We start from the raw sequence: 27,698 nt of genomic DNA on the forward strand, positions 1-27,698 counted from the left end.
GATTTCCAAATGACAGACTATTGCTCAATTAACTTGTTTGTTTAACTACTAATGGAGAACTAGACAGAGCTTTCCTTTTCATTTTAAAAATTGTATTTCAACACAATTCAAATGAATGGGCACATTGAAATGAATGACATTTTTATACATGGCAAGTTAATTTACCTATTGTAAATTGAGGGAATCAAAAACAAACCAAAAAAAAAAAAAATCACTGCTTTATGGTTTAGAGAGTTGAGACAATTAATCGCCTTTTTCATCTATTTATATTGATTTTGATCAATTTAAAAAAGGCTGTAAATAGTTAGACTGTACCAAACTACGCCCATTCTGGGATGCTGTCCTTTCTCTAGCCTCAACAATTCTCGAGGTCCCTCTACCATTCCGAACCTAAAACACGTGCTTTTGCCCTTACCTATTCCAAACCTCCCTTCCCATGCTCAGAAACTTTTCAGTCATATTAATGCAGCAACCTGTCAAATAGCTGCTTCCTAAAAAAAAAAAAAAAATACTGCTCAAATGGTCTGCGGTCGGGTATGGCACACCTACCAAATCAAACGTATTACCAGCATTCTGACGGGCTCCTCCATGAATTTCTACAAAACTTGGTCCCCATGGGCTTCCTATCATACTGAACCTTTTCTCAGATTCTAATCTATTCATGGCTGGACTCCCGACTAGACCACTCCTGCATTTTTATTGCGTGAACTTCTGTTCTCCACACTCTTGTTTAATTTTCCCCATACCCCCTCTACAACCCTGAACCAGCATATAACTGACTTCATATTACAAAAATATTGAGTGTTATGTATCCTAAATTTGCTTACATAATGTTATTGCAGAACCTCCCTTGAATTATTGTAATGTTTCTCTATGCACTTGATGTTATTAATAAAAGTATTTAAAAAAAAAAAAAAAAAAAAGTTGTAAAAAGTATAGGAATGGGCCTACCACCAGCAGCTTCACAAACTTAATAAAACCATCATGTGGCAGGTGTGGCCTAAATATGAGCGAATAACCATACCCAGGTCATTATTTATTGCAAACAGGGTAAGGCCAGTTACACATTGTTCAAATGCTGTGTGACTTTCTTTTTTAGTGCAAGTGCAATGTATGCAAACACATGTAGAAATAAAGTCAATTATATCCTATGTCCCCATAACTATATGCTTTTTGGCACAGGTTTTTTTTTTACACCACTTAAAAAAAATCCATTGCACATTATATGAGCTTTTCGCGTAAATATCCTCTAGGGATTAACATGAGTAGTGAGCTGTATTTGGATGTATGTCAATGGGCCATTCATTTCAATGGAGTTGTACAAAACATATAGAAACACTGCAAGATTTTCCATTGGATTAAAAGGTGGTGCAACATTTCCTGTTGGATTTTTTTTATACTATGTCTGTATAATTGGCATGGTGGTCATCTTATTATAATCTGGCTACTGAGGAAGCAAGGTTGCCACTCATGGGAATCACAATATTCAAATCATCCCAGAACCCACAGCCCAGAAGTACAGGTAGTCTCTGGGAAGGTTCTACTAGGACTGCAGGATCACATTCTGTGAACTTTCAGTAACCAACCCAGGCTTTCATGCTATGCTCATTGTCTACCTGTTTAAGTGGGAACCAGTCAAGGCTGTCTAGTGCTGGAGCTATTAGAGGAGGCCACATTATAAAAAAATCTGACAAATGTATTTATGTACAAACTGAACTTCTCCCATTCATTTCAATGGGGTTCTTACACATTTGAAACCCCACTGAAATAAATGGGCTATTGAAATGAACAGGCAAAGCTCCATGTGAGCCGTGAATAGCATAGGGCTTATAATTTTATATTTTTATGCAAACTTAGCATCAATGGTTAATCGGCATAAGAAAGATCCTGTCAACTCTTCTGTGCATAGCTCTCATATATATCTATATCACTACACTGAATAATCATCTTTAAGTCTAAACTAGATTTTCAAAAAGATCAAATTAGGAAATATTACCTTTTTGTGAGAGAATTAACAATATATTACAGACAGACTGGCAACAAAAGGGTCAATGTTTAGTATGTTGACGATAATGGGATTTATAATTGAAAGACCATGTATGCGAATATCTGGGTATGGACCAACACATTGTTGTTTGTCTCAATTGTGATGGGTGACTAATATGTTCTTGTTTTTGGTAAACAGAAAACAAAAGGTTACATTTACTGAATGTTAAAGCTGTATAGTTTATTCTAAGTTCACCTTTTTGCATAAAGATAGCTATCTTCTGGGCTGGTTTGCTGTGATGGGTATTAGACAGTGAACATCCCATGTACAGGCAGGAACATGCTAAAGGTGCTCCTGAGAATCTGTAGGAACCTGCAGGAAGTCTACTAGTATTCAAGTGAATGACAGATCACGAGAGTAGTGTCACAGGAGCATTACCCAACAGCTAATTTAAATAACTTTCAAGGCATTTTAAACAGGAAGAAATAATAGAGTGAAGAAAAGAAAGTTTCATAAAGTTTTCTTAAGGAGGGTATGTGTGTTAAGAGCTGTACATTCAAATTGGGCTATCACTAAGACTGTACTACTGTTAGATTTTGCAAAATTGCATGACAGACACTTTAAAGTTCACAGTGATGTTTTCATCCTCATCTGGAGCTAGATTTCGAAGTACAGGGTTGAAAATATGTACCCAAGAGACAAGAGAATAACTCCTCTTGTATTAATAGAGACAAGGAAAAATAAACAAAAATCTGAAGACTTTAGGCTTCAGTCATAAGAAAGCAGAAGTAGAATGTATGTGCTGTAAGCCATATAATGCAATCAGGTATTAGTGTTTATCAGTCTGACCATAGTAGACTGCTGAAGCTAATCTCTGGTTGGTTGTTCAGAGGTGCTGCACACCATTGCTCTTTGCACCATGGTATTAAATATTCCCCTTTGTGTATGAGAAGTGCTCCAGAAATTCAAAGACAGCAGTAAATTAATAGGTGTGATGGATTTCTACCTGTGATGTGTCCAAGCCTTATTGCACATAACATTATGGTTCAAACAAGTTTTGGATCAATAAAGACTACTGTTGCACAATCTCTTGGAATTCAGGCTGCCAATTACCATACCAAATTCCATAGTTATGAAATGTATTGCTGTATGATGCAGCTTTGCAAGATGTGTCCATATCTGCTTTCTTCCATTATATTCTCTTCCAAAAAGGCAGCTAATAATTTAGGGATAAAATTGGACATTTCAGCTTCAAATAGTGAATACCCACTGATTTAATCTTTGTAAGAAATATACACAATGCCGTAGCTACACACAGGTATGGGTAAACCCAACACTTTTGAAAGCAGGACAGAATTATTCAATGACAGGCTGAAAATTCCTGACAGATTAGGTATTTATTTCATTGTTCCTCTCTGCCGAGAATGACACAGTAAGGAGATGTGCCAGAGAGTATGTGGTTCACGCTGCTGGAATTCCGATTTTACATCACACCTCTTAGTCACATGACTGATTAATGAATTAGCATAGCTGGGAATTAAAGGGACCTATTTCTCCTTTTTCCTTGAATACATTTTGACAGAATACAAGCTTGGGGAAATAACAGTAATGTTTATAGTACTGCATATCATGAGATGCAAGACTTTTTTTTAGAACTCATCCATTTCTAATTGCTAATATTAATTGTTGAGCCAATACCTATATCTGGTATAGATGGACTAGTCAGTAATATTACTGAATGTTAGAAAACATCAATTCCCATTTATGGTAGACATGTGTTGATGGTTAATAGTCAACAATATCTCTTAACTGCTCCTCTTGCAGACAACTGTTCATTTGTTGCTGGTTCTCAATTAATGAGTGATAAAATACAAATCTAGACTTTTATCTGCCTTTTGATGATTGTAAACATTAGTGATTAATTGCATTTATCAATGTTATAATGCTACAACAGGCTAACACGGCAGCAATTATTAAACAAAAAAAAAAAGAACAAAAAAAACAACTTACTGGTGTTTTTTGTAGAGTAATTGCACAAGTCTGGTTTGAAACATATGCACTGTACATTTTGTCATCTTGCATATATCCTCTGGATAAAATGTAACATAACTAATGTAAAAGCAGAAGCCAATTCAACCTGTAACTGCTATGGAGGCTGCAGCAGAAGTACTGATACAGACTTCCAACACCAAATAGGTTAGCTACACAGTACTAGTTGTTTAAGCTTTAATACTATGTACACTTATGGCACTATATAAACAAAACAAACAAGTGGATGAAAACGCACTATTCAACAAGAGCCTATATTTTATACTTTCATGTTTGACAGTGTTAAAGAGAAAAGTGAACTGGACTTGTTCAATTAACAGTCTTCTATTAATGCATATTAGTGTAACCACTAATTCCCTATGACTGCTAAAGAGCCAAAGGGCTTTTCCAAAGTGCAGGTAATAACCTATAGATTCCAATAATGTGCAAAAAAAAAAAAAAAAGTCACTTAAACAAATACAATGCAATCGCAGGCAACACTAAAAAGGTGTGAAATACTCAAAGAAAACACTACTGGCATCAGCAATAATTCAGTAATCATGACAAATTATATTTTTATTATATAACATGCAAGTAAAATATTCCATGTAGATGCATTGCGTGATAAATACATTAAAGAAGGGGATTTCATTATATCGCGTATCTAGTAATGCTCACAATATATGAAGCAAGTTAAATGTTAGTTCATATATGTATGAAAACACCATTCCATGATCGTGACAAAGCCTGGTTTCATGTATTTTACAATACACACACCGTGTATATCTGTTACTACATAGATAAACATATACACTGCAGGTACCAGCTGATCGCTCAGGAAAACACCTATATACTGACAGTAAATGCATATGATAAATAAGGAAAGGGTGTATGAGAAGGTGCTAATAATAAGACATATACGGTGACTCTGGTTACCGTGCGGTCTGTGGGATGAGGTCCCCGGTGTCAGCTGTCTCTCCCCCCCCTCCCCGTTGTCGGTTGCTGTCACTTCTTGCTCTGGGCTCTTCCTTCCTCCTCACAACCACAACAACATGGCGGAAGCGCGGGGACGCAGAGAAGGCCTGGCAGGAGGGGTGTAGTGTGACGTCACCAATACGAGCACGTTCACGCACACGGACACACCCCCTGCTATGTTGGCGTTCACGCGCAAAACACGCCCACTCTTAGCGGCGGCTTAGCGTGTGTCAGCTTCAGCCAAACGCATTAAAGGTTACAGTGGGTGTGTCGGCTGTGGGCGGGGTTTACCGTGTTGTGTCTTCTACCTCTCGCCCTAAACGTCATTATTCTCTGTTGTGGGTGGGGATAAGGTGCCAGACCCAAACAAACCGCTTAAAGGGACCGCAGACCCCACAGCATGTGCCTCACACTCTTTTACTATATCTGTCCTAATGTTAGAATTCACGTTAAATTGTGCGTGCACAACAGTGTGTGGGGATGGTGCTTTGCCAGGCAAGCAGACACAGCCCTGCAGAGCTTACTGTGCATTGCTGCTGTCTGTGACAAAATCCTTATATAGCCCCATGTTCAATTATTTAATTTTGGAACCAAACTCTTCTTCCACTACCCCACTACCCCTAGTTCCCCTGCTCCTTCTCAGTTTTCTTCTTTTCTGGGGTGTTGGCATGTTCAATTCTCAGGAATTCATGTCCAAAATGAGGGGTGCAAAGCTCACAAACTTGGTGGTCCACAGTTATGTATGAGCCAAATGCCAGACTAAATTATCTGTACTACAACCAGACTCCCTCTTTACTACCTTCAATGCTCCACAGTGCCAGATGGTGCCCTGGGGCTGACACCCACCAGACAATACATGAGGCAGAATGGATCCTCTCCCTAAAGCACTCTGCATTTATAGCCTTATTGGAAGAACAAACAATGACACTTTTGCAAGAAAATAAAGAAAACAATTCTCAATAAAAAATAAGTCACTTATATGAAAGTCCTACTCTTGGATCAAAGATACCCTTCGATGCAATCCATAAGTATAACATAGAAAAAAAAATAAAAAAAACTTTCTCTTACGTCAAAACATTTGCAGAAAAAAAGTATAAAAACTTACATCAACATACAGTATATAAAAATAATGCACATCATAAGCTAAAAAATGCCCCCTTTGGTATAATGGATCAGCTGCTTTAAATATTTTAGGGAAAATGAGGGGGCGGAAAGACAGCAGCCAATGAGAGATATAAGGAGTCTATATATAAAATGGATGTGCACATGTCCAAGAATCAAAATGGTGGTGTCGAATCTATATCAGATTGTTCACCTGTAAGTGTCAGTCTATCAGTTATGAGCTCATCAGCTGGAGAGAATTAAATACACTGCATGGTTTGAGGGTACAATAAACTCTGCTTTATTAGTTACAAGTTCCTATCTATATAGCAAAAATCACGTATTACAGAAAACTACGCCCCAAAAGTGTTTTAACCACTCATGCTCCCTTTACACAGATGTTAATACATTCTCTCATTATCACACAGGAATACTCCCAAGGGGGGGTTGGCTTATCTTCTGTCTGCTATGTCCAAGGTTATAAGCATAGCCTTGTAAATTATGAATTACTCCTACAAAACAGGTGCAAATAATCTGTCTTTAAGCTATAACAGAACAAAATGGCTACAAGATGGCGTCAGCTTAGCAAAATCACATTTCTCATTTCCCATCTTTTTATTCATTATTTGCCCTAACACTACCTATCAGAGATCACATTCTTGCTGTCGCTTTTAATGGGTACTTATACACATACATCCTTCTAACAGAACATATGAATAGGATTTCCTAAAACTGGATACATAGAACAACCCATCCCCCATCAATAGCAAGTCCATGATCCCTCTTCTAGCTGATAGATGGTCAATGAGTCGACAACCGTCTTGCACCCGCTACATGTCCTGATGTCAGATCTTCACATATATCAGTGAACATGAGAGGCTCTGGGGCCTCTTGTGCTTCCTTTTTGTCTTTTAACTATGGATTTTTTTAGGGAAGGAAAAAACAAAAGGAGAAAATACACAGTGCGCTCGGCAAGTGTTATATGTCACTTATTTCACAATAGAAGGGATTGTCCATTGTGCTGTATATCTTCATAAGGATAGGCTTCAGTAACGACCATGTGAATTCCAAGGAAAAGGTTCTTGGTTTCTGCACTGATCACAACTGGCAGTAGTACTGAGAGTTCCACAAGGTTCACACTCATTAGATGGGGTGTACAGTACAGCGGTTAAGACAGATGTGGTAACTTAAATTTTTCTGGAAGAGAAACACTTAGCTTTAATACACATGCTAATAATCCTCATCATCAGTTTTATTAGTATATATATATATATATATATATATATATATATATATATATATATATATATATTATAATAAGGATTAGTAACAGTCCTTGAAGTACAACATGTATAAAACCTGATAACCATCCTCCTATACCCTTGAACCAATCGGCCAGGTACAGCCATGAAAACTATCCTAGATAAGCATCTCCAGTGTGCTCCTTTAAAAATTTATATTTCATGTCTTAATTTTTTTGTAAGTGTTCATCAAACATTTTCTCTGGATCATCTGCATCACTATTAAAAAGGTGCAACCCTGGGCTTCAATTTAAATATTTAGGGTCAGACAGTACCCTCCAGACTAAGCTGTTAGGTAGTCCAATATTAACCTATTGTCTTGTGTAAATGTAATAATGTGTTAGGCCACAATACTCACAAATACATTTCTGTATTGGGTGTAAACCCCTACAGTCATGGGTTGCTCTTTTCTTTATTTGGTTGGTTTAAACTTTCATATTATAATTTTTTTTAATTATGTATAATGATTTCTACATTACTATTGGCATGAGTCTGGTTCTTCCAGACCTGGCTTTCCTTTCTAGACTAGTACACGTCCACAGCCTACAATATTCCTCCTGCTAATATCAATGAACACCACTCTCTGGTCTCCCTTGGACCTTTAAAAAGAATTGTAAAATACATTTTACTCAGACTCCCCTTGTCTGAAGATCTTGCTGTGGGATGTGTGTATTCAGGTGTCTTTTCCCTGTACTTCAACTACCATGAGAGTCATCAATAAGACCTGGAAAGGACTATCGTATCTGGGTTCAAGACTCTTCCTGACGTGCTGCTTTTTCACGACCACCCAGTCCCCTGGTTGCAGTTTATGGGTACCTGCATCAGAATTAGGGCCTGGAATGGAAGAAATCACTTGACCATGTATTTCAGTTAGTTGTTTCTATAATAAAGCAACATAGTTCAACAAATCACCATGTACATGCTGTAGTTGCTATGGAAAGTAACAGCCTGTTCTGTGTGCTGTGCCAAACAGTATCTGATTTGGTGCTAAACCTGTGTCTTTCCTAGCAGTGTTTCTTACTGAGATCCATGCCAGGCTTGTTTCAGGCATTATTTTCTGCATTTTCAATTTCAGAGTACCATTAAGGTGCTCCACGCATCCCGAACTTTGGGGTCTGTGAGGGGTGTGACGGGCACATATGATTCTCATGTCTTTTAACAGTTCCTGGAATCCTTGCCCCGTAAAGTATGTCCCTCTGTCACTTACAATGACCTCTGGTACCCCATATCAGCAGATTACCTCACTCGTAAGTTTCTTGGCTACTGCTTTAGTATTTGCTTTCCTATACAGCCACGCCTCCAGCCAGTGACCAAAGAAGTTGACACAGACTAGCACATTCTCAAAGCCCGAGCATTTGGGAAGTTGTATAAAGTCTATCTGTATCCTCTTATAGGGATACTGTGTCTGTGGTGTGCTTTTCCATAGGACAGACTTACCCAGGTTATTCTATGCACAGATTAAGCATCTTGCCATTAACGCCTGTGCTGCTTGGACAAACCCTGGTGCTATCCATAACCTGTTAGTGAGTACAACCATAGCATCTTTCCCCAGATGCACTTTCTCGTGTGCTATATTGGCCATAATGGAGTACTTTTTCCAAACACAATGGCCGCTGCAGCCATTGCTCGTATGACTGGGTCTAATTGTGCAGAGTAGTATGCAAGTGACCTTAGCTTGCTACCATGCATCTGTGTCAGTACTCCTTGTGCATGTGCACTTACTTTATAACAAAATAATGTGAAAGGCTTGTCATAATCTAGCAAAGTCAGTGCTGGTGCTGAAGTTACTTCAGCTTAAAATTGGTTAAACATTTGGCTCTGCTCAGAGGAGAGTATAAATGGCTTGCTATCATTCAGAAGTGCTATTGCAGGAGCACAGATAATAGGTCTTAAAGTCTTAAGGTTTTTTTTCATTTATGTACAAACATTGAATTCACATCAATGCATTACCATACCCATGATACAAAGAGGTATTTACAGTATATGATGATTATAGCACAGTAAATAAGGGCAGTGAATGTCTTTACAACACTGATTGACTCAAAACTATTATGAGGATAAAAAATAAAAACCTTTGTTATCTACCATAATTTGACATTACATTGAATTACTTTCTTTCAAACCATCTGATATAAAATGTGGTTAATAAAAAATAAACCTAAACAGTATTTCATATTCAACTATGTTAGTCCATTTCTCCTTTTCTCTTTAAAAACATACCATCTCACCTTCTACGACATACAGAAAAACCACCTATTTCATGCATGTTCTATGTGAATAGCCCATGAACTCTAATATCTCTTTCCAAAACAAGGTAATGATTACTCAGCAGAGTCTATGTTCTTTAAATCCTTCATTAGTTTATACTTATGTTTGTTGAGGCTGTAGACCAAAACATATTGCAAACTTCTATTCATTGGAAGTTGGATCAATGCAATCTGGATTGCCTAATGGGTCTTTGCAGCTCTAGACCTGTGAATAAAAAAAACGTTTGCATAGAGATTAACATTTATTCACTAGGAATTAGAGTAACTATCATGCTTGTCAGTATCAGTACACCGTTATCAGGTAACCAGTAAACATTTTTGTGCAGTGAACAGCTGCTAAAAGCTTAACTGTGACGCTATGCGTTCCATGCCATGATTTCCTCAACGGGGCAGTCCCTAATCTCACAAACAGGGAATGTCAAAGTGAGGAGACCTGGGCGTTCAAAGTCACTCCTTTCTCATCATCACCTAGTACAGCCCCCTTGAATGACACTAATATGTTTTTCGGGTTACAAACATTCAATCTGTAATCTTGGTTCCAGGCATTCAGCCATTTGAAAGCAACACTGCTTCTTTTATAAATCTCTCGTTAGACACCTCACATTGTGTCTGTAAATCACTCAACATTTTCACACATATTTCCAGATTCTGTGATTTCCATGTTGAAAGTACAAATATATTGACAATTCTCGCTCACAGACGACATTTTATCTCGTAACATTTCTTTATGGGTTGTAACAAAGGGAGGCATTTATCTGACAAGAGGCAGAGAAAGTATACAAACATAATAAAACATTGGCACAGTTATACACCTAGGTTGAGGTTAAACCAGGTAAAAACATATGTGTAGTTTAAAGTTTGCTAACTTACATGATTTCCTCCCAGCAAACAGACAGGGTGTTTCTGATTAGTCCAAACAGAAGCAGTGATGGGCGTTTCCTTATAAAGAGAAGTTGGGTGTGTCACCTGCCCATCAAGCTTATCCTGGGGGAGGAGTATCATGTATAAAAGCTTGACTGTGTTACTTGTTCAGTGAGATCAACGCTGGAGAAGCTGGCTGCTCTTGAGAAAGCTGAGCTATGTCTAGCTAGCGTTTAGGGTCTCCAAGTATTGCTGTGAAATCTGTACGGTGTCAAAACATTTACCATCCTGACAATAAAACTGCATAAAAAGGAAGAAGTTGTTCGCGTGTGCTTCTGCAGTAGCGGGCTCTTGCCACAAGTGGTGTCAGGAGTGGGATACTCCGGGAAGCAAGTTTCCGCTACCCAACCCGCGCAGACGTCAACAGGGAGGAAGTACTGAGAACCTTCGTGAATGTGGCCGCTGCGCAGCAAGAACAGCAAGCTCAGATGCTACGAGTTGCCGAGGCACAGGTGGAAAACACAAGGCTCTTAAGAGATGAGTTAGCAATCAGACCCACAAACTTATGAAGAGCTTGCTACCGTGGTAGAAAGGTTTAGTGCTCTACAGCAAATGACTAAAGAACCTGCATTTGTGCCAAAGCCGCTGCCACGCCAAAAGCCAGGTTTGACAATCCTTGCTACAGGGCCCAATGGAAAAACTGCTACGTTCAGAGGGCCAGGTGCAAAGCTGTCTAATCTGAAGTGTTTTGAATGTGGTGAGCCAGGCCACTTTAAGGCAGAGTGTCCTAAACTACCGGAACCCATGGACTGTTCCATGGCACACATTGGGCCTGCTTTTCCAAGCTGTTTTACCATGAGTCCCACATCAGGAAGTCCTTGTTTGTTCCGGGTGACTGTGCTAATCAACCAAAACCTTGTTCTTGCCTTGTTTGACTCGGGGAATGAACTCTCATTGGTTTCCAGCTCTACCTTACCCGAAACCATAACTTCTCGGTTGCCCAAGGTGAAGTTTCTTTGCGTACATGGCACGACAGAGGAGTATGAAAGAACAATACTACCAGTCACATTTAAAGACAAAACTGTTATGGTGGTAGCTGCCATAGCACCTAAACTCCCATATCCACTCATTTTGGGGCAAGACTTCCCACTGTTTAATGATGCCCTCGGTGAGCGGATCCGGCCGGACATGCCGGCAACTGATGCAACGGTCGGAAGCGCGGTCTTAAAGGAGCCGCCTAAGAATCCACAACATCTGGACATCGATCTTTGGGAACCGCCAAACCGAAATGCCATCCTGGGAGTCACAGCAGGCGTTCCACAAAAGCATCCACCTGTGGGGAAACATGGACAGTCCAAACTAGCATTGGTCGGTGATGTCGCAGATGAGCCCACCCCGCCTGTCAGTGAGGATACGGACTGGTCCACAATACCAATTTTGTTTCCTCTGCAGGACTTTGCTCGAGACCAACTTAATGATGACACTTTGGAACATGCCTTTAAAAGTGTGACTGAAGTAAATGGGGTAGCGAAAGCCGCCCAGCCTGCAGAAGGTATACCATATTTTATTGTTAAAAATAATTTCCTGTATAGAGTTGCTAAGGTGCAGGGGGAAAAAGTAGAACAATTAATGGTTCCTCAGGTCCATGTAACCCTAGTGTCTGTGGGGGACACCTAGGGGAGGATAAAACACGGGAACAAGTTCTGCTTAGGTTTTACTGGCTCGGGGTACACATGGCAGTGAAAAAGTATTGCCGGTCCTGTCCCATTTGTCAGAGAACCTGTCCCAAACCCATGTACAGGGCACCTCTCATTCCAATACCAATAAGTACAAGTTCCCTTTGAACGGATAGCTATGGACCTTGTGGGGCCACTGGGAAAATCTGCACGTGGGCACCAATATATACCGTATTTGCCGGCGAATAAGATGACTTTTTTGCCCTGAAAAACATGCCTCCAAGTGGGGGGTCATCTTATACGCCGGGTGCACTTGGGATAGCAGTTGGTAGTTGGGATAGACATAGACATTCCGATACTCGCCCATAGTGGCCTCCCGATGCCCGCCCGATGCCCGCCCACCTCATTCTACATACCGGTATCCAGTGCGGCCGCGGCGGGTCATCAGCGTGGTACTATCCATAATCAAGGGCGGACCAGACTGCTGCTAGTGCCAGGGAGACAGGGAGGGCAGACAGGGAGCAGGGACCAATCGAATCAGGCTTTGTATACAGCCAACAGCCAACCACAGTACTGCACCATTGTACAGTACAATAAAGCATAGAAAATGTCCAGCAGTCAAACCCCTATCAACCCTATCATGGCACCAGCAAAAAGAAAGAAATATGATGCAAGTTTTAAACTTAAAGTTGTAAACTTTGCCATGAACATAATAATTGTGCTGCTGCAAGACAATATGGAGTAACAGAAAAGATGGTTCGGGACTGGAAATCAAATGAAAAACCATTAAAGAGTATGCCAAGGGGTAAGTGTGCATTAAGAAGAGGCACCCCACACTGGCCAGAACTCGAAAAACATGTAGCAGACATGGTGGCTCAGCATCGCCAAAACGGTTATGTGGTGACACGAAATACAATACGCTTGTTTGCACTTCAGTGGGCCAAATCTAACCCAGATCACAGCAACAATTTTAAGGCCACTATATCCTGGTGTAGTAAATTCATGGCAAGGCATGATCTGGTACTAAGGCAAAAGACAAAAATTGCCCAAAAATTACCTGCAGATCTGGATAACAAAGTGGATAGTTTCCATCGATACGTAATACAACAGCGCACTAAACATGGCTATGCGTTAAGTAATATTGGAAATATGGATGAAACTCCAATGAACTTTAATATGATTGGAAATAAAACTGTACATCAAAAAGGTGAAAAAACTATTTTGATAAAAACAACAGGACATGAGAAGTCAAGGTTACAGTGGTACTAGCATGCACAGCCGATGGCAACAAACTGAAACCTATGATTATTTTTAAAAGGAAAACAATGCCAAAACTCAAGTTCCCTGCTGGTTGTTTTGTGCACGTGCATGAAAAAGGCTGGATGGATGAGGAGGGTGTGAAACTTTGGCTGGATAATGTATGGAGCAGAAGACCAGGTGGTCTACTTCAAAAATGTAGTCTACTTGTGTGGGATATGTTCAGGGCTCATTCAACTCCCACCACCAAGGAAAGGCTTGCGAGAATAAAAACAGATGTAGCAGTTATTCCTGCAGGATTGACATCATTGGTACAGCCCCTGGATGTGTGCCTAAAGAAGCCGTTTAAAGATCGCATTCGAGAACAGTGGAATGAATGGATGGTTAGCGGCGACAAGTCATACACAAAAGGAGGAAACATGCGTGCTCCACAGTTGGATGTTTTGTGCCAATTTGTCATAAAAGCCTGGAATGATATTGATGCACAAACAGTAATCAAGTCTTTCAAGAAGTGTGGCATATCAAATTCATTATATGGTATGGAGGACGAGTACTTGTGGCAAGATCAAGAGGAAGCTGAAGCTGAGGCCACATCATCTGACACGGAATTAGATCCATATGATGACTGCCTTGAAACTGTATCACAAGATGTCATTGATGAACTTTTAATATCAGATGACGAACAGGAGTGTGAAGGCTTTTAAAGGGAAACTGTCACGCCAGCAAACTTGCTAGGGACCTGCCCGGCACTTGCTTTCTTCCTCTATTTGTTATCTTCCTTCTATCATTGACAGTTACAGTTTGGTTAAGAGCTTAGAAAACAAACTGCATGGTAGCTCCCATAGGTTTATTGTTCCATTCAGCTTTAGTGAATTAGCCTCTGGCATTTACTATGTTTATACTCTTGATGTGCCTGTCATACTCCTTAATAAACTTGCACTGTTTTATGTTTACTGTACATGTTTGATAACATACAGCCTTGTGACAGTTTTCCTGCATGTCATAAGCATTCGAATATAAATTAACATGTTGAAATCAAATCTGATGTTCTTTTACGTTTTATTTGGTGTGTGGAAGGTGTGCAGAAGAGGGGGTAGTCTTATACTGCGAGTATATAACAAACTCTATATTTTGAGTGGAAATGTTGGGGGTCGTCTTATACGCCCAGTCGTCTTATACGCCGGCAAATACGGTACTAGTGGTGCTTGACTATGCAACCAGGTATCCAGAGGCAGTTCCCCTACGAAACATAAAGTCCAGCACCATAGCTAAGGAACTTGTATTGATGTTTACACGTTTGGGAATACCCAAAGAAATTCTCACAGATCAGGGTACTCCATTCATGTCTAAACTGATGAAGGACATGTGCCAGTTGCTAGGGGTTACGGCGCTTCACACCTCTGTATACCATCCACAAACAGATGGCTTGGTGGAACGCTTTAACCGCACATTAAAGCACATGCTCAGGAAAGCAGTGGCTCAAGAAAAAAAAGATTGGGACACTCTTATTCCCTATTTGATGTTTGCCATCCGTGAGGTACCTCAAGCTTCAACAGGGTTTAGTCACTTTGAGTTATTGTTTGGGAGACAGCCCAGGGATATCTTGGATATGTTAAAAAAAGGGTGGGAGCAGCAAGGGCCAAGGGAGCCAAATCTGGTCCAATTTGTGTCCCAAATGTATGAGAGGCTAGGAAAGATAGGGCCCATAGTGCAGCAACATGTAAAAGAGGCCCAAGAACGACAGAGAAAAAGTTATGATAAAAGTGCTGTTGTTCGATCTTTCAAGCCTGGGGACAAGGTCCTAGTCCTGGTTCCCACCCAGAAAAGCAAACTTTTCGCCCATTGGCAGGGTCCATATGAAGTTCTAGAGGCTGTCGGTCCTGTCAATTACCTAGTCCACCAGTTAGGTAGGAGAAGGGAGGAGCAAATATATCATGTTAACCTCCTTAAACCTTGGAATGATGAGGAAACCTCTCCTCAGGTAGTGAGTACTGCCATTGAAATGTCTGAAGTGCCCATAGAGCCAGCTTTGTCCATTCAGCAGAGACAACAGACTGAAGAAATGATTCGCCGGAACAGGGATGTCTTCTCTTCCATTCCTGGGCGCACTAACTTAATCGAACACGACATTGTCACTGCGCCAGGAGTCATTGTAAAGCAGAAGCCGTATCATATTCCAGAAGCCAGACGGGTGGACGTGAGAAAGGAGGTCGAGAAGATGCTCCAGTTAGATGTGATTGAAGAGTCCACTAGTGAGTGGAATAGTCCCATTGTGCTTGTCCCGAAACCCAATGGGACAATTAGGTTCTGCAATGACTTTAGGCACCTAAACAGTATGTCGCAGTTTGATGCCTATCCGATGCCACGTGTGTATGAACTAGTGGAAAATCTTGCTGGTAGCAATTATTTAACAACCCTTGATCTAACAAAGGGTTATTGGCAAGTTCCCCTGACTTCCACGGCCAAGCCAAAGACTGTATTTCCCCCCCCTGATGGTCTCTATCAATATAAAGTCCTACCCTTTGGGTTGCATGGGGCACCTGCCACCTTCCAAAGGGCCATGAATAAATTGCTACGACCTCACACAGTTTATGCAGCCGCTTACCTGGACGATATAGTGATTTATACCCCAGACTGGGGATCACATTTAGCCAAAGTTGAGGCGGTCTTAGCTTCATTAAGGTCAGCAGGGTTAACAGCTAACCCAGAGAAATGTTCCATAGCCATGAGAGAAGCCAAATATTTGGGGTACGTTGTTGGTCGAGGGCGTGTGAAACCCCAGCTAGATAAAGTGGAGGCAGTCAAAAATTGGGCAAGACTAGAAAAAAAGTCGCAGTTAAGAACCTTTTTAGGCTTAGTAGGTTACTACAGGCGGTTTGTAAGCCACTTCGCCACTAGAACTGCTCCACTAACGGACAGATAGATTAACCTGGTCTGACTCTGCAGAAACCGCCTGGTCTGATCTTCGGTTAGCTCTTTGTTCCTCCCCAGTTCTACAAGCACCATATTTTACCCGGAGGTTCTTCCTCCAAACTGATGCTTCTGGTGTTGGCTTAGGTGCAGTCTTGTCACAGGAGAAGAATGGAGTAGAAAATCCTGTCCTGTACCTAAGTCGTAAATTGCTTCCAAGGGAACAAAAATATGTCACTGTGGAGAAAGAATGTCTCGCCATAAAATGGGCTACAGAAGCTCTGCGCTATTATCTCCTAGGCAGAGAGTTCACCTTAATAACAGACCATGCACCATTGAGATGGATGCAGAACAACCGGGAGGTAAATGCCAAGGTAACCCGCTGGTTCTTGGCAATGCAACCTTTCAAGTTCTCAGTAGAACATAGACCTGGGATTCTGCACAAGAATGCAGATGCATTGTCATGAAAATATGCGCTCCTCGCAAAGTCCTACTTGGAGACGCTAGGGGGAGGGATATGTAACAAAGGGAGGCATTTATCTGACAAGAGGCAGAGAAAGTATACAAACAGAATAAAACATTGGCACAGTTATACACCTAGGTTGAGGTTAAACCAGGTAAATACGTACGTGTAGTTTAAAGTTTGCTAACTTACATGATTTCCTCTCAGCAAACAGACAGGGTGTGTCTGATTAGTCCAAACAGAGGCAGTGATGGGCGTTTCCTTATAAAGAGAAGGTGGGTGTGTCACCTGCCCATCAAGCTAAGGCTGGGGGAGGAGTATCATGTATAAAAGCTTGACTGTGTTACTTGTTCAGTGAGATCAACGCTGGGGAAGCTGGCTGGTCTTGAGAGAGCTGAGCTATGTCTAACTAGCGTTTAGGGTCTCCAAGTATTGCTGGGAAATCTGTACGGTGTCAAAACATTTACCATCCTGACAATAAAACTACATAAAAAGGAAGAAGTTGTTCGCGTGTGCTTCTGCAGTAGCGGGCTCTTGCCACAAGTGGTGTCAGGAGTGGGATACACCGGGAAGCAAGTTTCCGCTACCCAACTCACGCAGTAGCAGGCTCTTGCCACAGGGTATAACAAACCCTCCTGATTTCTGAGAACATTCATCAGCCCCATTTTAACACAGATAAAAACAGCTTGTAATATATCTGCATCGAAAAGTTCACTCCCACAATTCTCAACTTCATTAAAGAGAAAGCTATTTTTCTCAACTTCAGAAACAAAATTACTTTGTTCAAATACAGAAAAGACTTGTTGGACCCCAGCCAATTTTTTTCTGACACTAGTAATAATAGTGATAATGTACATTATTTACAGTCTTGTCCGTCCACAGAATCGTACAGTGACGGACCAAAGATTTTAAAACTTCTTTTGCATCTCTTCACATTATTTAGAAATGTCAACTTTTTCAACCTTGAAACATGTCTCTTGTAAAATGGTGAAGACAGACAAACACGGATCTCCCTCACACGCATTAAGACGGAGATAAAACTCACATACAGAGAGAGAATAATTAACTGATATCTTCCAGCCTACTGCTTTGGAACTACAAGTCCCAGCATTAGACTAAATACAAATTAGCTTCAACATTATTATCACACGGCACTCCGGACATATAAGCATACTTGAAAAACCTTTTTATCAATGTTACATACATTGCCAGATAACAAAATACAGTCCTTCTTATCTCAACAAACTGAAATCTTTTACACAGAATAAGGGAGGGGCACATTTCACTCTTCAGCTGCGCAGCATCAAACATACATTTTTAGTACACAACCTACTTGATTCATTATTTTAGTCATTATACCATTTAGCTTGTGATACATTTAGCCTATCTACAAATCTTGCGACTTTCCAGATCTCTTAACTTTCCTTTCCCATCTCAAACTATCTCTTGGGGTTTGGTCTTAATACCCCTTTGTTCTTGTCACATTACCACTTGCAACACCCTTGTTTCTCTATTAACACATATCAATTCCTTCTTTGGCTATCCCCGCTTTCTTGATAAATTGCTTGCAGACCTTCTACTCCCCACACATCCTAGAAATCTGTGCATCATTTCTATGGGGGGATTGCTGTCATCTATCTGCTTACTGTCTATATTCCCCTATATTGACAGTAGTTTTGAGTCCCAATAGAGACTCTGGTCTAGTTTCTGTGGGTTGTCCCAATAGTGGACGTCCCGTTCTGTGGACTCCTAACAGTGAATGTCCGGTTCTGTTGGCTACGTACACTAGATACCCCTTTTGGGCTCCGTACACTAGATGCCCCTTTTGGGCTCCATACACTGGATGCCCCTTTTGGACTCCTTACACTGGATGTCTCTTTTGGACTCTTTACACTGGGTGTCCGTGCAGAATAGCCTGACAGCATCTGGGACGAAGGTCTGAAAACTCTTTCTAAATTTCTTGACAAATCTAATTACCAATACAATTACAATAAACAAATTGTTAGTAACTGTATAATTCTGAGACTTACAGATCTGCGTGCCTGATACCTTAGACGGACATAAGGAAGCTCTAAACAGAGGAGCCTGATGAGTAGAAAACTCTACTCACCCGGGCTATAGTCAGAGTCCTTTGTCCAGGGCGACCTCCAGTTCTGTCTGTCCTTGGCTCAGGTCAGCAGTCTCGGTGTGACCTCCAATGCTGTCGAATCTATATCAGATTGTTCATCTGTAAGTGTCAGTCTATCAGTTATGAGCTCATCAGCTGGAGAGAATTAAATACACTGCATGGTTTGAGGGTACAATAAACTCTGCTTTATTAGTTACAAGTTCCTATCTATATAGCAAAAATCACGTAAGACAGAAAACTACGCCCCAAAAGGTTATAACCACTCATGCTCCTTTTACACAGATGTTAATACATTCTCTCATTATCACACAGGAATACTCCCAAGGGGGGGTTGGCTTATCTCCTGTCTGCTATGTCCAAGGTTATAAGCATAGCCTTGCAAATAATAAATTACTCCTACAAAACAGGTGCAAATAATCTGTCTTTAAGCTATAACAGAACAAAATGGCTATAAGGCAATAAGATGGCGTCAGCTTAGCAAATCACATTTCTCAACAAAGAACATCTGCAGCACCCGGGAAAGGACCTGGCCGTGGCACCACCAGGGAGATTGAGGGGAGCTGGCTGGACTCCAGTAAGGTTAGTTCATTCTTTTTCCAGTGACTTGCCTCCTTGAGGTGAAATGTAAACTAGCATCTGAGTCCCCCTCCAGCCTTCGGAGAAAGGGATTTAATGTCAAGTACAAAAATCCCCTTATTACACATCAAAATGCACAGTTGTTCAAATAACACAGCCAGCGGATGTCACATACTTGTGAAACTGGAGGACTGCTTGCTGGTTTTGGCTCTACTCAGCAGAGAGGTGCAGAGTCTAATGTACCTCCAGGGACCCCCGCAAGGGAGTTTGGACTTAGCTGCAGGAGGCACGCAGGTTGAGGTCCTCTAAGAGACTAAACAGCGAAGCAGAAGATGGTAAGGATGGTCAGACAATCCGGGTCAAACCGTGAGGGCAGAAAATAAGCACCAGGAGGAACCAAGAGAGGTCAGACAAGCCGGGTCAGAATCGAGGAGCCAATAGGTACCGAAGGAGGATCAGAAGAATAGTCAGGCAGCCGAAATCAAACACTGGAGATGGATAATCAAGCCAGGAGGGAGAAACAGGAGCAGGTCAGGAGGAAGCCGAGGCCATACACAGGAAGCTGGTAAACAATGCTACCAAACGCTGGGGCATGGGGACCCAATACTCTGGTACCCTAATGGTGCCAGAGTAGTCTTTAAATAGAGGAGAAGCTGATGAAATTAACCGTGGCGGTGACTTGAACCGCCGCCGAAGGTCCCAGGAATAGCATCCCGTTGCCTAGCAATGGGACGTGCATGCGCCACAGAGCCCAACCGGCTTCTGGAGCTACAGCATCTGATTGCTAAATAACCAGACGCAACCACGTAATTGGAGGCAGACTCCCGTCCCTGTGCGGAAGTGAAAGCACAGGGACAGTGCCTGACAGTACCCCCTCCCCTCCTCCGTATTGATGAAAGGGTATGAAAGTCTTTATAGAACTGCTTTAAAAGAAGTGGGGTGTGAAGATCCTTTTTATTGACCCAGGATCTTTCCTCTGGGCCGAAACTTTTCCAATGGACCAATAACTGAGGACGTCCATGTAGAATGCGGGAATCTAAGATTTGGCTAACCTCATACTTATCACCCTCAGTGGTTCGAATGGGAGCAGGACGAGGAGGGAGACAAAGAAATTCATTAATTTTCAGTGGCTTCTGAAGAAAAATATGAAATGTATCATGAACCTTGAGGGAAGGAGGCCTACGGAGCTTGTAAGTGACCGGGTTGATGACATGAGTAATGCTGAACAGACTAATGTAACGAGGAGCCAACTTCAAGGAGGAAACTCAAAGCTTAAGATTGCATGTGGACAGTCAGACCTTGTCACCAACATGAAACACGGGCAGAAGCTTTCAGTGGTGATCAGCGAACCTCTTGTAGTGTTGGGAAGATTCCAAAAGCCTAGTCTTAGTCAGAGCCCAAATGTGGGAAAAGTCCCAAACCATGGCATCAGCAGCAGGAACAGAATAAGAGGCACTGGAAGAAAGGTTTAGGAGGGTAGTCTGAACCCCAAATACAGAGAAGAAGGGGAGAAACCAGTGGATTCATGGACATGAAAATTATGGGAGAACTCTTCCCAGGGAAGAACACTAGATCAGTCTGCTTGATTGTCAGAAGAAAAACATTGTAAAAATACCTCTAGGTCCTAATTCACCTGCTCGGTCTGTCCATTCATTTGCGGGTGATAGCCAGATGAGTATCTTGAATCCAAATTTAGATTTTTACAAAAGGCCCTCCAGAAACAGGAAACAAATTGGACACTTCGATCCGAGATAAGTTTGTGGGCACAACCATGAAGTCTGAAGATCTCCTTAATAAAGATGAGGGCCAACTTGAAACCAGTAGGAAAATCAACAAGAGGGACGAAGTGTGCCATCTTAGAAAATCTATCTACCACCACCCAAATGGTAGTACAACCACCACTGGGGGGCAGGTCCATGATGAAACAGATGGAAATAAGGAACGTCGGGAGTAGGTAGGGGATATAGGAGCCCAGAAGGTGCATGTCTAGGATTCTTATTCCGAGCACTTGTCTTACAAGCCGAAACAAACTTGCAAACATCCGGAAAAAGAATAGGCCACCAGTAACACTGTCGGAGGAAAGAATATGTCTTTTTAATCCCTGCAGGTCCAGCCAGTTTAGAAAAATGTGCCCAATGTAAGGCTTTGAGCCACAAATGTGGTTCCAAACATAAGCAACCTCGGGGTTGAGTCTTGATACGGGTCTGGTAAGAGCCACAATACTTGTGGGATCCACAGTCGGTTGAAGTTCGGAAGGAGAGCAGAGTTCAGAGTTATCAAAGGAATGTGAAAGAGCGTCAGCTCAGAAATTCTTGGATCCAGGATGGTAAGCGAGGGTTATGTCAAAACGGGAAAAAAAGATGCCCATCTAGCCTGGCGAAGGTTGATAGGATTTATCACTGATCCCGTAATTCTTTTCATTAGATAAGAATCTCTTGGAGAAGAAACCACAAGGATGGTGAATGCCGGACAAAGATTTTTGGAAGAGAACTGCTCCCACTCCGACGTAGGGGACATCAACCTCTAGGATGAAAGATCTTTGCTGATCAGGCTGAGAGAGAACAGGTGCAGAAGAAAAGGCCCTCTTTAGTAGATTAAAGGCTGCCACAGCCTCAGGAGACCAATTTTTGGGATTAGCAGATTTCTGGGTAAGGGCCGTAATAGGAGCAATGATGGTAGAAAACCCCTTGATGAACTGCCGATTGTAATTGGCTAACCCAACAAATCTCTGAATGGCTTTGAGACCTTGTGACTGTGGCCAGTTATTGATAGCCGCTACCTTCTCAGGGTCCATCAGCAACCCAGAACCGGACACTATGAAACACAGAAATGGAACTTGGGTGATCTTGAAGATGCAGTTCTCTAGCTTGCAAAACAGTTGATGCCTGCGAAGATGTGAGAGTACCTCCTTGACATGAATCTGATGGGAAGGAAGTTTCTGTGAAAAGATCAAAATGTCATCAAGGTAAACCACAACTGTCACATACAGGAGATCCCTGAAAATCTAATTGACAAATGATTGAAACACAAAAGGCCAAAAGGCATTACAAAGTACTCATAATGCCCATCACGGGTGTTGAAAGCGCTCTTCTATTCATCCCCCTCACGGATACGGATAAGATTGTAAGCCCCGTGGAGGTCCAATTTAGAAAAAATCTGGGCCCCACTAATCCTGTCAAAATGTTCTGAGATCAGAGGCAAGGGGTAGTAATTCTTGATGGTAATCTGGTTCAACTGACGATAGTCAATGCATGAACAAAGAGAACTGTTCTTATTTTTTACAAAAAAAACCCACACCAGCGGGGGATGAGGACTTCCTGATGAAACCGCATAACAGGTTTTCAGAAATATACTGGGACATTGCCCGAGTCTTAGTAAGAGAAAGGGGATAAATTCTTCCTCTAGGAACTTGCTTGCCTGGAACCAAGTCAAATGGACAATCCCAGGGGCGATGAGAAGGAAGTTTTTTAGATTTGGTCTTGCTGAAGACATCCTTAAAGGCACTATAAGCCGGAGAGAGAGAGGGCTCAGATGAAAGAACATGAAACAATGCTTGCAGCAATGAGAACCCCAGGAAGTGACCTCTGCCTGACCCCAGTCGAACTGAGGGGAATGAAGACGTAGCCCAGGTAGGCCCAAAATTAGAGGATTCACAGACTGAGTACCAGAAACTGGATCCACTCTTAATGCAATGCCCCTACCGCCCCGCAGAGGTAATACTGGAGATAGAACCATTGCTGATGTGATTGCCATCCACAGTGGTTAGAGAAAGTGGCTGGGTCAAGGTCTGAATAGGTAAATGGAGCTGCGAAGCAAGAGAGGACGAAATAAAGTTTCCAGTAGAGCCAGAATCCACTAAGTCAGAAGTTGGGAAGGGTCCGAGAGGGGAAGCCAGTAGGACAGACATCAGGAACTCAGGGTTATGAGAATAACAGGGAGTGGAAACGGCAACTCCTAGAAGACCTCCCTTTTACCGCCTAGGAGGGAGGGTTTTCTGGTCTCTTCGGGCAAGAACTTAGGAGATTCCCAGGTTCACCACAGTAAAGCCACAGTCTCTGTTTAACCTGTCTCTCTCGCTCCTCGGGCGATAAGCGGGAGACCTGCATCGGTTCTTCAGGAGGAGAAACCGGGGCCTGAAAGTGGGGGGCCAACCAGTGGGTCAAGCATCTGCCAGAAGACCTCTCCTGGGTTCTCTCTCTGAAACAAAGATCAATCCTCATGCATAGGGAAATTATGGCGTCGAGGTTAGAAGGGAGCTCCCTGGATACAAGTTATCAAATAGCTGTCACTAACGCCATTGTTTGTGATAGTATTCCCCTCCTTAATAAGCAACTTCCAGGGGCGGGATTATTCGGTGATGGTGGCACTGCAGATTGACTTGAGACACATGAAACACAGGATGGACGTGAAGCATGGACCCTGGAAGACAAAGCTTTGCCATTGATGGTATGGCTATTACTGTCTTTTGTTTTCACATACATAGCGGTCTCAGGGCCGGTGCTAGGGTTCTCGGCGCCCTAGGCAAAATTTCGCCGCCGCCCCCGCCCACGCCCCGGCCCTCCGAACACACAAAATAAAAAAATAATTAAATTTTACTTACCTTTTCTTTCTCTAGCTGCTCCTCGCGATGCATGCTGAGAGGGGAGGGGAGGGGAGGGGGGCGTCGGGAAGAACTTTATTCACACTGTCTGTCAGTGACAGACAGTGTGATACCTCAGAGGCGCCGCCAGACAGACTATCTCACTTCTCTCCCGAGCCGCTGAACCGCTGACTAGATTAGAAAATGTAGTCAGCGGCGCCCTGCAGGTCCCGGCGCCCTAGGCAACTGCCTAAGGTTGCCTAATGGGAGCGCCGGGCCTGAGTGGTCTTAATTTTCCAGGCAGCACTTTCTCAAATGGTTTTAATCACTTGTACATTTTCTTTAATTTAACAGAGTGCACCTTGCTTGACTGATTTCTAATTTGATTTTGGGAGTCAGACCTCTCAGGAAGGTTTTAATTGTGACATCCTGAATTCACTTGTTGTTACACAGGCTAGCATCTCACCTACAGGAGATGCCTTAATGTTAGTAGGTGAGCTTACCCCAATATAGCTCACACAATTCTCCTACATATGCATATGCTGACACTTAGGGCTAGATTTACTAAGCTGCGGGTTTGAAAAAGTGGGGATGTTGCCTATAGCAACCAATCAGATTCTAGCTGTCATTTTGTAGAAAGCACTAAATAAATGAAAGCTAGAATCTGATTGGTTGCTATAGGCAACATCCCCACTTTTTCAAACCCGCAGCTTAGTAAATCTAGCCCTTAGTGATTTATATAGTTTTAGAGCGCCAAACTGTGTTTTGTTTTTTTTACATGACCATAAATGAGCCTGTAAATTTATCTGCCAATTTGACTGATGTATATCCAATGGATATCCAATATTTCATTTTTTTGTAGCTAATCAGCCTTGTGCTCCAATGGAATATATCTTAGCTGGTCTTTCATATTTATCTACTTGATGCTTATATTATTTTGGGGCTTCTTCTAGTTTGCAATTTAAATATCTCAATTTACTATGTAGTTTTCTATGAACAACTGGCCAGTAATAATAACTCTGAAAATATAAAAAGGTGCTGGTCACGAATCTGTGATTGAAAAGAATAGACTTTATTTTGTAGATGAATGAACAGAACTGTTATAGGATAACTTGGCCATAGGGCTCAAATCTGTCCAATGATCCTGCTGCAACCAGGGGCGGATTGGGAACTTAAAGTGGCCCTGGAAAAATTCTGAAAGTGGCCTCATGTAGGCGGGACCAATAAATGGTAGGCGGAGTTAGCACTCCATTAGCACTCCATTAGCCACATTGGTTTTATGCAAGGCAAATGCAATACGCTATGGTAAGCAGAGTCCGTCTATCACAGTTGACGGAGCTAACACACAAGTAGACAAAGCAAACACAAGTAGACAGAGTCAGCACACCAGTGGGTGGTGTAAACACATTAGTTATGTAAGTGGAGCAGCTTAATCCAGCAGCAGGGAGTTCCCAGGGTTAGCATTAATGTAATAATAGTTGGGTCTCCCACCGGATCAAAAAGTCTCCCTAACAATATAAATTAAAAAAATAATAAGTAAATCACGCTGCTTCTGCATACCTGTATGCAAAACTGTAGCATGTCGAAACCATGCTGGTGTGTGCCTTAACCCCGAAGAAGAGGTTCCAACCTCCCAATATCCTCCATTCCTCCCAATCCCCTCTTCTTGGGGTTAGGGATTTCAAAGATAAAAACCACATACTTTTAAATAAAACTGTGATTACTTATATACACATGCATGAACAATTAAAACATTTTTCTTTTTCAAATTAAATTAAAATACTCCCATGGATGCATCATACATATTGAATTGCAATGTTTATACTGTTCTGCATGATAATTTAGCCAGTATTAGTGATACAAATACAATATAAACAGCCTCCTAGTGACCGCCATACAAAATAAACAGCATCCTAGGGACTGCCATACAAAATAAACAGCATCCTAGGGACCGCCACATAATACAAAGAGCATCCTAGTGACTGCCATACAATACAAAAGTGCATTATAGTGACCATCATACAATGCAAAGAGTATCCTAGCAAACGCCATGCAATAGAGAGAGCATTCTTGTGTCAGCCATACAATACAGAGAGCATCTTAATGACCATATATAAAAAAAGAGCACAATACCACCCCCCTGATCATGAATTAACCCCTCCTCAAAATCATTAACTCCAACCTCATTATAAAAACCCTTCATCATTAACCCCTTTATAATCATTAACTCCCTCATCCAGATTAATTATTAATCTCCACATCATCAATTAATTCCATTCATATTCATTAATCCCCTCATTACCTCTCTCAATTTCATGAAAAAACTGTATATGTGTGCACCCAGTGTGTCTGTCCCTGTATGAGTGCGGCCCTGTGTGTCTGCCCCTGTATGAGTGCGCACCCTGTGTGTCTGCCCCTGTACGTGTGCGCGCCCTGTGTGTCTGCCCTGTATGAGTGCGGCCCTGTGTGTCTGTCCCTATATGAGTGCAGTCCTTTGTGTCTTCCCCTATATGAGTGTGCCCTGTGTGTTTGCCCCTGTATGAGTGCGGCCCTGTGTGTCTGCCCCTGTATGAGTGCGCCCAATGCGTGTACTCACCAACTATATGCTGAAGTACAGGACTAACAATTATTTTATTCAGGTAGAGAGAGCATAAAAGTCTGTATCTGCAACAGGTTGTACAGTGACAATATTGGGGGGGTTTATCTTCACTTATCAAGTGATTACATAGGCTGACACTGGATAGTCAGAGAGGAGCTAGGGGTTTGTATATAATCTGCATTTATAGTGTACATATGGTGCTAGTGAATATGTGATTCTGTGTGTTAAAATACCTGCTATGTACTGCACATCTTCTTCATATGAGTCAGTCAGGAAGTCAGAGGAGCCGTCCTCCGTTCATCCCACCCCCCTGCGCTGTCACATTAGATCTGCACCTGCGGTGATGTCATCACAGATGGACACGTAGCTGTCTCCCAGTCAGCAATAGGATGTGATCCTTTGATCACCACCTACCCCCCGCTCAAGCGCCAACCCCCCTCCCTTCATCACCCCAAATGCCGACCGGCCCCACTCCCAAGCGTTCCGCACTGGGTATAACGAAAAAATATATGTGTGTGCAAAAAAATAATGTAATAAAAAAAAACCAAATGGTGCATGAGGCGGCCTCGTTAAGCCAACGGCCTCCCGGGAATCTTCCCGGGAAGGCTTATGGCCAATCCGCCCCTGGCTGCAACCCTGCATAAATCCTCAAATATTGTTCTAATCACTGATTGACTTTCTCGGTCTGTACATTAAATTGGGGGTGATATGGCTAAAAAAAGTCAAGTTGAATCTGTAATGTTTTACAGCTTGCGTTTGTCTATCTGATACAACAGACGTTGGACACTCACGTAGTCGAACAATATGTTTCAGAAACAACTCTGTGGCCTGTGGGGCATGAAGGGTGTCATCCTAGTGAAACGATCAACCACTACTCAGAGATATTTTTCCATGGTCCTCAAGGAATGGGTAGAGGTTATAAAAGACTCATTAAGCATTGAAGGTGTATTTCGGGCACAAGCCAGGCAAGCATCAACATAACAATATATT

General features: G+C 42.0%; 1 protein-coding gene across 6 annotated transcripts in view; it reads right to left on the reverse strand.

Annotated features, from left to right (window-relative positions):
* The window catches only part of MTMR3 (myotubularin related protein 3), a 66,566-nt gene extending 61,434 nt beyond the window's left edge, over positions 1-5,132 (reverse strand). For 2 of the 6 annotated variants that reach the window (XM_075213327.1, XM_075213307.1), the window contains exon 1: positions 4,952-5,132. The gene's annotated coding sequence lies outside the window, so the exon portion shown is untranslated. Of the gene's footprint in view, positions 1-4,936 lie in introns of all 6 variants that reach the window. The other 4 variants (XM_075213337.1, XM_075213317.1, XM_075213348.1 and 1 more) reach the window with 3 other exon arrangements.
* Between the last annotated feature and the right edge of the window lie 22,566 nt (positions 5,133-27,698).

This window comes from Mixophyes fleayi, chromosome 1 (assembly GCF_038048845.1).
Source record: "Mixophyes fleayi isolate aMixFle1 chromosome 1, aMixFle1.hap1, whole genome shotgun sequence".
NCBI lineage: Eukaryota > Metazoa > Chordata > Amphibia > Anura > Limnodynastidae > Mixophyes > Mixophyes fleayi.